At 42.0% G+C, this 11,202-nt stretch overlaps 1 pseudogene; it reads left to right on the top strand.

Moving 5' to 3' along the window:
• Window positions 1-702: 702 nt before the first annotated feature.
• LOC127189809 (membrane-spanning 4-domains subfamily A member 12-like) lies at window positions 703-8,708 on the top strand (annotated as a pseudogene).
• The last annotated feature ends 2,494 nt before the right edge of the window (window positions 8,709-11,202 follow it).

The raw sequence follows: 11,202 nt of genomic DNA, 5'->3' as shown, positions 1-11,202 counted from the left end.
ATTCCTATTTAAAGAAATTACTCTTGAGGATTCTTTTTCATTCATAGCATTCATATGACCAAGGGGATTCTGTTGGAAATAAATCTCTATGGTTAAATGTGTACAAAAATCACTGGCAATCCTTAGAAGAAAGGAAAAAACTGCACACCAAAAACATTGAACTCAGTATCCTTAGATTCGCTTGTGAGATTTTCTCTGCAAGCCATCTTCTTGTACTTCATGGATGTCCAAAGACATCCAGAGAAGAGATGACTTCACCCTTTCTCTGAGGCATGAATTATATAAGCAACTTACTGGTGCATCAGACCACTGGCATTTTAATGCAGGGCACTTAGACTATGCAATCACAGAATTCTGACATTTGGGGCCACTTCTGCCTTCTGTTGACCTTCAAAATCAATTAACTTAAGAAACACACACACACACACACACACACACACACACACACACACACACACACACTACAAAACTAAATATGAAGAACTGAAAGCTAAATGTATTCCCATCATTTCGTCCTTTACTTCTTTATGGGACTCCAAGGTCAAATGAGCATCATATTTCTATTGCTTGTCACTACCCAATATCTGTTCACTTGCCCTCTCCAATTTGTATGGAAAATTGGCACTTGACAAGATGTCCTCTAATTTCTTTTCTTGGTAAATGCATTACTTTTGTATGTTTTGTGCTGCTTCGGACATACTGATGTCTTCCCAGACCACTGCCTACCCTGGAATGCATGGCACCATTCCCTATCCTTTCCCACCAATGAGTCCCATGGATCTTCATCCTCAACAACCTCTAGGTTTTTTTTAACATAGGAAACCAAGTACAGACCGGGCAACTTTCCTTCATTGCATCTCCAGGAATATTCCCTACCAATCAGTTGGGTCGAGAAAGCATGCCAACAGTAAATCCAGCTCCAGGAACAACACCCAACTTGAAAGATGCAGCAATAGCACTTGGGGTGAATGTATTTGCCACTAGACTTTTAATGTTGCATTTTCAAGGTTACCATGCATCTGTTGTTTATAAATAGTACCTCGTTATCATCATCCACTGAGCAAAGCATTTGAAGACTATTCTGGTAACTGTGTTTCTCTCATGAATAGATGACCAGTCTGTGTATGAGCTACCCTGAGTTAACTTATTTTAGATTCAGTCATTAGTCAAGCAGTTCACAGAAGGCTCACTTTAGCATGAAGATCCAGTAATGGTGACATGACAGGAGCTACTTCTTACTTGATCCCACTGCTGCGAAAGTCTTTTTTAGGCAGCCTCACTTTTATCTGTGGGTGGCTTATATAGCCTCATTTCTATAAAGACAAACTGACTTTAAAGGGATCACTGATAACTGTTCTGAAAGGAATGGAACTACTAGCAAACAGTCTGGGGAAAGCAGGATATGAAAACTATTAGAAATGTTATATCTTTGTTGCTTTGCTTTTATTAAAAAGTTTATTTGAACCGGTCACATACAATCTTGTTTATCTAAGCATTGTAAAGCATCCCTGGCTTGTAATAAAGACTCAACATGCTTAGACAGAACTGACCATCATCTGTCAAACTTTCCCCATGCCTCTCCATACAGTCCCACCAAAATATGTCATGTCTCTTCCTGTGTAAAGCTCCAGGATTAAGTAGATAATAGATTCTCACTATGTGTCAGAATTCTTCCAGCCCTTTTACCAGCTAATGGTTTGGGTAGTCTAGTCAAGTCACAGCGTTGCAGGCAAGTACAAATGAACAGTACCCCACCCTCCACTCCAGCAGCCAACCTACCATGGGAGGGTGGCTCCTTGGATCTTCTCTTGCCAAGTGGAACACATTCTTTGCAAACTTACAGCTCACAAAGCCAACCCCACACAGTGGCTGAAAATACCTAGGAGCACAAGGCAGACACAGTCTCTGCCTTCAGGGATCCATGGCCTAGCTGGGGAAATCAAGCTGTACACATAATAAGGATGCCAACTAGAGAGTGTGTTGGAAGGTAAAAAAAAAAAAAAAAAAAAAAAAAAAAAAAAAAAAAAAAAAAATATATATATATATATATATATATATATATATATATATATACTTAGTGAGGTATCTATATAGTCCCAGTATCTAAGATACTTCCCAGACTAAGGCAAAAGTCTTGTGTTCTCTCTCATACACATCGTATCTTTTACTGTATATGTGTGTATATGGGTGGGTGTGGGTAAATGTGAGTACAGGCTATGAAACTAGAAAGGAGATCACAAGAAAAAAAAAAGGTATATTGAGGAAAAGTGATGGGCAATAGGACACTTGTAACATGTGTAACATGTAACACTTAAACAGAAAAGAGGTTTCTGGGAGAGGGAGGGTTTGAGGAGGGCACAGGGAAGCAAATGGAAAGAGAAGAGAAAGAATATAATAATTATTTCACTTGCAAATGTTACAATGAATCCTAATATTTTATATGCTAACTTAAAATTTAAGTAAACAAGTAATAATCAGAGTATAAAATGGGGAAAAAGAAGCAGGCAGTGAATGGGTAGCAACTTGAAGTTGATCAAGATGGGCGTTACAAATGCATGAAGTTCAGAGTGAGCTATACAAACACCAGAGCAAGAGAAAATGGTCGATGTAAGCTATCCAGATGACAGTGTGTGTGATGTATTTAGGAGGAGGTCAAGGAAGGCGAACAGAATACTCAAAGGAAAGAACAATTGGAAGGAGGCCAGAGGGGATGTGGGGAGCATACCTGTGAAACCTCGGAAGCAGAAAGCTTTGGCTTTTACTGTGTGGTACAAAGATCCATTTGGAGGATTCTTCCTGGTAGAAAAGACATATGCAATCAAAATATATTTAAAGAAAAGGTGAAGTTTTGCTTTGAAGAAAAAAAAAACCCCACAGTTGGCAGAAGCTGGGTCTCTTCTCTATGAAGATTATGGAGCTACACCCCAAGTTATCACAATCCTCTGGGGCCACAGATGGGGGAGGTAGAATATTCATCCCTCCCACTCAAAACCACTTCAATGGTTGGCATTAATTTCAACTTGGCAGAATTTAGAAATACCTGCAAAGAGGGATTCAGTGAAGGATTGTCTGCATTGTGTTGCCCTGTGGGTATGTCTTTTGTCAAAGTCATCTTCAAAGTCACTGGGTAGACTGAGGCAGGGCATAAATAGGTGGCAGGCTGATCACCCAGTGGACTTTCTCTGAGGGTAAAAGGCTCAATTCTCCAGGCCGGAACTGATTGTTAGCAACAGGAGCTCCCACTGATGGTGGCAAATGGGAGCCAGAACTCATTGCTACTGGCTGAGGGCCAGAGCTGGGGGCTCCTGGAGGGGACTGCTACTGGATTGTAGCTAGTGTTTAAAAAAGGAGAAAAAGAAAGACCATACACACACACACACACACACACACACACACACACACACACACACACATCCTGGATGACAAAGTAAGACAGACTCCAGCAGACAGGTTCCAACAAGATTTCTTAACTTCACACATACATACATACATACATACATACACACATACATACATACACACATACACACATACACACATACACACATACACACATACACATACATACACACATACATGGAGCAAAGCTCCAAGGAGCAAGCTCCAGCCATATTCACATATATACATATACACATCTTTGTGGATGGAAAAGGATTCTAACCTACCTTTATTATTTCTATCCCAGCAAGATCTTGCAAGCAGTACCAAAATTCCTAATGTGGTTACATTCTATTTTTCTTTAAGTGAATGATTACAGTGAGTATATGTAAGAAAAACGCATTCCCCAATACCATCACATGACCAAATGTTTTACATATTATGGGTGAGAAACGCAAGAGAAGTTTACAAGGAAAAAATAAATAAATTTGACTAGTATAATAACCAAGACAATTCAGAATCGGTGGAACCAAGTTGAGCCTGAAAGGACAGATGAGTTTTGGAGTCAGTCTGTTGCAATGCATTCTGGACATCTGCCCCTTCATAACTGTGTGCCCTTGGGCACCTGTTTTCTTATGGCTTTGTGTCACCACCTAGTTGTTGGCTCAGTGACAGGAAATAATACCTACAAGATGCTTAGAGCATTGCCAGACATATTATTAATACTCTAAGATTGACTTTGTCTCCACGGATTCCATTTCTCGTGACTAGCATTGCCTGGCCGGGGAACTGATGCACTTGTGCAAGACAGCTACTGCCACCCTAGTCACAGCATTCTTTACAAACTAAGATGCTCACAGGTGATACCGAGAGATGCTTAAGTAGTTATACGTAATAAAGACTTCTTTGTAGACCGTTCAGAAATCAAACAAGATTTCTTTAAAATGTTTATTACATGTTTGAACATGTATATGCATGTACTTGTGCATGTGTGTGTGTGTGTGTGTGTACTTTCATGTATGCATACACACATACCTGGAAGTCTGAGGGCAATTTGAAAGACCCAGTTCTTTCCACCACATGGGGTCTGGGTATCACACTCTGGTCATCAGACTAGACAACAAATCTGCTTATCCAATGAGCCATCTTACTGACTCCTCAAACAAGGGTTTTACCAGAAGCCGTTCCTCCCCAGTTGTTTCAGTAAACATCACCATGTTCACTGTTTGGGTGAATGGATCCTGGCAAAATGGACAGTAAATAAACAGGAGTGACTGTGGTCATAAAGTTTCACAGGCTAGAAATGAAGGAGTGATTTTAAAATACCTCTTTGTTTTCTTCTTCAGGGAACCCAAATCATAATTGGATTGGTGCATACTGGCTTTAGAGATGTTGCAGAGAGCATCTTCTTATATGTCTTAGCTATTTTCCTCTACTGCTTTTGTTGGTGGGCATCCATTCTGGGGTGGAATCTCTGTGAGTAGACTGCTAGGACACCTCTCCCTGTGCGGTATGGGTGTCCCCAGCCTGCTCACAGCTCAGTTCTTGAAAAGTGCTACGTCGAAGGGCTAGAGAGTTTTGAGAAATAATGGCTCTGACTGAGTAGAAGGAAGGGGGTCTGTCATTCCCCACTTCAGACTTAACTCCACTGCAGCTGAAACTCATTCCTAATGCATGTGCAGGTCAAGAAGCAATGTGTTGGATGGAGGGTCTTGAAAGGGGATGATCTGAAACATGACGTAAATAGACCAATGACAAGATGGGGTTGGGGAGGCTCAGTCATCCAAAGAAACTCGGAGTCACTTATAACAGGAGTTATTTACAGGACAGAGAATGAGGGTGGGAAATAATCTATGTATCCCCAAGAGTTAATCGAAAAAAGCAACAACAACAAAACCACTGAGCTGTATGTAAGGAAAACCAAACAAACACAACTAGACCAACCTCTTGTTTAAAGAGAACCTGCCATACACGGATTTGTCTCCTTCTATAGGTCATTGCTTCTGGCTCACTCTCCATATCAGCATTCAAGGAATTCTCTCGCTGTCTGGTAAGTTTAAAAACTTATTTCTGCTTTTTAAATCCCTTTAAAGATTGGTTTGATTTACTAGCAAGGAAAAACTGAAATCATAGATTCACACAATGTGGATGGAAGCTCATTTTCAAAAGAGCTTTCTGCCCCCTGCTGGGTGGTTGCTGCACTGGAGAAGCAGAGTGGAGCTCAGTTTGCTATCAGGAAAGGCTGGGCACCACATTCAGGCTCCTGAAAGCACAAAAGAAGGGATTGGGTTACAGGAGGTAAACTTTAAAACCCTTCCCAGATCTAGCCAATGGTCAGAATATTCTCCACAGCTGAGTGGAGAGTGTGATATGACTTTCTCACGTACTATGGTGCCTCACATTTGACCATGTCCCCTAGAGGGGGAGACTTGGTGGCACTCAGAGGAAGGACAGCAAGTAGCCAAGAAGAGACTTGATACCCTATGAGAATATACAGGGGGAGGTAATCCCCCTCAGGAACAGTCATAGGGGAGGGGAATAATGGAAAAATGGGGGGGGGGAGGAATGGGAGGATACAAGGGATGGGATAAACATTGAGATGTAACAAGAATAAATTAATAAAAAAAAAAAGAAGAAGAAGGGATTGGGAAAGACAAGTGTTTAAGCTTTAACTGATGGCTCCCTGGTTCTGTTGGGTCACAGGGCATTCGGGTGAAACCAAGGAAGACTCTAGGAGCCAAAAAGCACCTACACACCACTTCAATAACAAAGTCCTGGGTGTTCACTGCCATTTCTCAGTTCTAATTTCACTTTTCTCTGATGTGTAGCTCCTAGCCTTATGCAGATCACCTCTGTTGTCAGTTCTTTAAATCGTCACAGCATGATGCTCTCATGAAAAGAGCACACAGAAAAGACCACAGAGACTGAGGTTCAAACCTCCCAGCCACAGCACGCCCTTGTTGCAATCCCATGGTTTAATGGCAAATCAAGAAAAAGACATTTTTCCCTAAACCACTTCAGAAATGGTTTCAAAACTATATGGGGTTATGTACAAGAACAAAGAAGGGGGAGATGGGAGCACGGAATCGTATTTTCCGTGCTCTCCAGATAAAATAGCAGATCGTGCTAGAGTTAAACTCAGCCTAGCTCTGATTAGACGCATCTACTGTAATCCAAAATCAAATCGAGCATCCTTCTCTGTATGGATCCAGCCCTTCAGAGGTTGCGTAAGAAGAGATTCTGTCTTAGGAGTGGTACAGCTGGGGAGGAATGCATACGGTCGGATACTAGGACCATCTCATGTGTGGTGACTGTAAGAGTTAAAAGTGACATCATTTTGAATATATAACAAAGTCCCTATCACAGAATAATGACATTTTGTTCTTGCAGCTGGAGAGAGCTCAGCAGTTAAGAGCGCTGACTTGAGTGCTCTTCTAAGGGACCTGGGTTTCATTCCCAGCACTAACACAGTGACTCGTGATCTCTCTTCCAGGGGATCCAGAGCTCTCCTCTGCCTTCTTTGGGCACTGCATGCTCATGGTACACAGAAGTGCATGCAAGCAAAAGATCCAGATAAAAATAAAATTAAATGAATCTCAAAAAAAAAATCTTGTTTGTTTTTACAGAGTGGGTTTTTTTTTTTACTTTAAATTTTTTTCATACAATTTATTTTGAGTATATTCTCTCCCTTCCTCCAACTCCTCCCAGATCTTCACAACCTACCTTCCCACCCAACTTTGTGTTCTTTCTCAGGGGAAAGAAGGAGGGAGGGAGGGAGGAAGGAAAAGAGGGAGGAAGGAAGGAAGGACAAATAAAATCTTCCCCATAGATTCCTGAGCCTTGAGAAGAGCTTGGTGAAGATAGCCCATGTAGGACTGAGTGTTCCAAAGTCACTCCCACTCTGCACATCGTCCAGCTGTATAGTAGAGCTGTTACTGTAAACAAAGCTGCTACATAAATGTGACAGGTGAACTTCTGCTTCGAATTATATTTATATGTTTATTATATTCCTACCAGTTACAATGTCTACAGCTTCTTAGGGGAAACTGACACCTAGGATACAGAGTAATTGTCACAACTACTCAGAAGGACAGAAGAAAGACATTGTATCAACTTCAAATATTGTCTCATGCTGGGGATATAGGTCAGTGGTACAGTACTAGCCTAGGGTGCATCGGACCTTGAGTTCAATCCTCAGCACAATTAAAACTAAAATGAGATGGGGCTGGAGAGATGACTCAGTGGTTAAGAGCATCAGAATGCTTTTCTAGAGGACGTAGGTTCAATTCCCAGCACCCACATGGCAACTCACAACTGTCTGACAAGATCTGACAACCTCACACAGACATACATGCACAAATACATATAAATTAAAAGTAAATAAATAATTAATTAATTTTTAAAAAACTAAAACAAGATGCCAAAGATTAAGAATCATTAAATTGGATAGAATACCATCCCTTTAAATTCGCCTGTCTTCTACATAATTTACTGTTCTTATTGCCTCCATTAGATGAAAAGCACCCTGGTGATAAACACTGTTAGCGCTGTCTTTGCCTTTGTTGGAGTGGTTCTGTTTCTGTGCAATCTGAACATCAATGGTGGTAAGTATCCTGCCGTCGACTGCATGACTGTTCTCTCACTGTGAGTTGTCACTCTCACTTTGTTGTCTCCTGTTTAAGTATTCAGCAGCTCTGTTGAGGAAATCCTCTCTGTTTCCAGCCCTAGTCCTAGGAACGTGATTGCTAAGACACAAAGTGAGAAAATTACATTTGCAGAGAGATGAAGTCAAAAAGACCACCCTGTGGCCATCACAGGAACAATGGATAGGTCTTGGCAGCTCCAAAATATACTCGAAATTTCTTTTTCAGCATTTTGAAATTCTGCATAAATAAGGTCGCCAAGTTATAAGTGACTTTTTTAGAATGAAAACAGAGAGAAAGCTTGTCTGTTTGTGTACCATCGACTCCTGATTATTTCTCTGTTGTCATCAATGCTTATTTTGGAGATATACAAATTTTGTTTCATTTTTCTTTAAAATTTTTTCTTTCAGCAAATAGACTATTTAGGAATATCAGAAAAATAAGCTTTTATTTTCCTTCATGGCAACAGTCTCCTTGCTGTTATAAAAAAAAATGTCACTCACAGAGTGCATTGAACATAAGCTAGACAGCATTTTCCATGAATCAGGACGTTTCTGAAATCCACAGGAGACCCTCTCGCTCAGCCTAACGTTCTATGCATTTCTGCTTTCAGCTTACTGGGAGAAGAATTACAGGTGCTTTCTTGTTGGAATTCAGCATAGCGTGGGCCACAGGCCACTTTGCTAACCAAACCATCCTCCATGGCAACAGGGTAAGATGAGTGTCTTCTTTGTTTCAAAAAAAAAATCTGGTACATGCTGGAGAAGTGCAGGCTCATGTGTCTGTCAAACCCCACTGTGGGCTGACCACTGAGCTCTCCCACCACCCTGCTGGGACAGAAAGAAGTGAATGAATGGGTTGTGCTAACAATTCTGCTTGGCTTTCTTCTTGCCCTTTCTAGTCTGTTTTTGGTTGCTCCAACTGTGTATGAAGCCAACCCCTTGATGCAGGAGTCTTCCCCAGGTCCTCCCGCATGACACCTTATGCTCCTGGGCAGTAACAGGCATGACGAGTCACTGGTACAATTTCATGGAGTAAACCTTCCCTCAAAAAAAAAGTTCCTATGCAGCTGTTGTTTTGCTGCCCATGGTGCCTGCAAATCTATTTAGCGCCTGTGTTGGGAATTCGTTCGAGGGCTCATTGCTATCAGTCACTAGGTCTTCACCTGGTGCTTCTTCCCGATTCCCATCACTGCCCCTGGCAAACAGGAAGGACAGTGGGCTGAGATCTGACTCTGCAACACTATGAGCGTTAGAAGCCTTCGATTGACAATATCTTTTCCACAATAAAATGTCGAGGGGGACATAGGCCTCTTGCTCTTTGCATTCGTTGTGGTCTGCTATTAGTTGACTGAAGTCGAGCTGGCAGGCGCTGGCAAGGCTGATATTTCTTGAGTGGAGGGGTTTTTGTTTTGTTTTGGGTTGGGTTGGGTTGGGGTTTTTTCTTAACTTTTTATTGATTCTTTGTGATTTTTAAATTTTTATTATAATTTATTCAGATTACGCCCTTTGTACCTTCCCCTTTCCACTCTCCCTCCCTCTTCTGCCCTACTCCCTTCCCCCAGATCTCTGACAGTAGGGAACCTCCTCCTCCTCCATCATATGGCCACAGCATATCAGGTCTCATCCAGATAGCCTGCTTCCTCTTCCTCTGTGTGCCACCGGGCCTCGCCACAAAAGAGAAGTGATTGAATAGGGGGCACCAGAGTTCGTGTCAGAGGCAGTTCCTGCTTGCCCACCACCTTAGAGAATGAGCTGTCCATCGGCTAGATATGAACAGGGGGTCTAGGTTCACTGCGTGCATTGTCCTTCATTGGTGCAACAGTTTATGCAGGCCCCCTTGGTCAGATCTGCCAGCCTTGATAGTCTCCTTGTGGGGCTCCCGAACCTTTGGGTCCTTCCATTCCCCCATTCTTCCATATCCTTCTCTGCACTCCACTGGGAGTCCAGCAGTGAGTCCCAGCATCTGTCCCAATACTCTGCTCGATGGAGTCTCTCAGAAGACATCTATGTTGGACTATAAGTGAGTATATACCATGGCTGTCTTTCTGGGTCTGGGTTACCTCACTCAGGATGATCATTTCTAGTTCCACCCATTTGCCTGCAGATTTTAAGATTTCCTTGTTTTTAATAGCTGAGTAGTATTCCGTTGTATAAATGTACCACAGTTTCTTTATCCATTCTTCGGCTGAGGGACATCTAGGTTGTTTCCATGTTCTGGCTATTATGAATAAGGCTGCTATGGACATTGTTGAGCAAATGTCCTTGTGGTATGATGGAGGATCTTTCGGGTATATTCCCAGGAGTGGTATAGCTGGGTCCTGAGGTAGCACTATTCCAATTTTTCTGAGAAAGCTCCTGATTGATTTCCAAAGTAGTTGTCCAAGTTTACACTCCGATCAGCAATGGAAGAGTGTTCCCCTTTCTCCACATCCTCGCCAGCCTGTGTTCCTTGCTGTCCCTTGAGGTTTTTTTATCTTAGCCATTCAGATAGGTGTAAGATGGAATCTCAGAGTTATTTTGATTTGCATTTTACATTTTCCTGATGACTAAGGATGTTGAGCATTTCTTTAAGTGTTTCTCAGCTTTTCAATATTCTTCTGTTGAGAATTCCCTGTTTATCACTGTACCCCCATATTTAATTGGGTTATTTGGTTTGGTGGTGTTTAATTTCTTTTTAAATTTTATTTTATTAATTTATTCAGATTACATCTCAATTGTTATCCCATCACTTGTATCCTCCTGTCCTTCCCTCCCTCCCTCCTGCTTTCACTTTATTCCCCTCCCCTAGGTCTATGACAGAGGGGGACCTCTCCCCCACTATATGACCATAGGCTATCAAGTCTCATCTTGGTAGCCTGCTTATTCTTTCTTTGCATGCCAGCAGGCCTCCCCATCAAGGGGAAGTGGGGTGTTTAATTTCTTGAGTTCATTATATATTTTGGATATCAGCCCCTTGTTGGATATAGGTTGGTGAAAATCTTTTCCCAATCTGTAACCTGTTGTTTTGTTCTGTTGACAGTGTCCTTTGCCTTACAGAAGCTTTTCAGTTTCATGAAGTCTAAGGTTTGGGGACCCCTCCTTGGACATGGGAACTCTCCATGGAGTGGCCCGGTGACCTGAAGTCAGATCCACCCATGCTCCACACCTTGCGGTCTCCCCTGGCCTGGCAGACCAACCCA

The sequence above is a fragment of the Acomys russatus genome, chromosome 5, assembly GCF_903995435.1.
Source record: "Acomys russatus chromosome 5, mAcoRus1.1, whole genome shotgun sequence".
In the NCBI taxonomy this organism is placed as follows: domain Eukaryota; kingdom Metazoa; phylum Chordata; class Mammalia; order Rodentia; family Muridae; genus Acomys; species Acomys russatus.
This window is presented reverse-complemented; position numbering and strand designations above follow the sequence as displayed.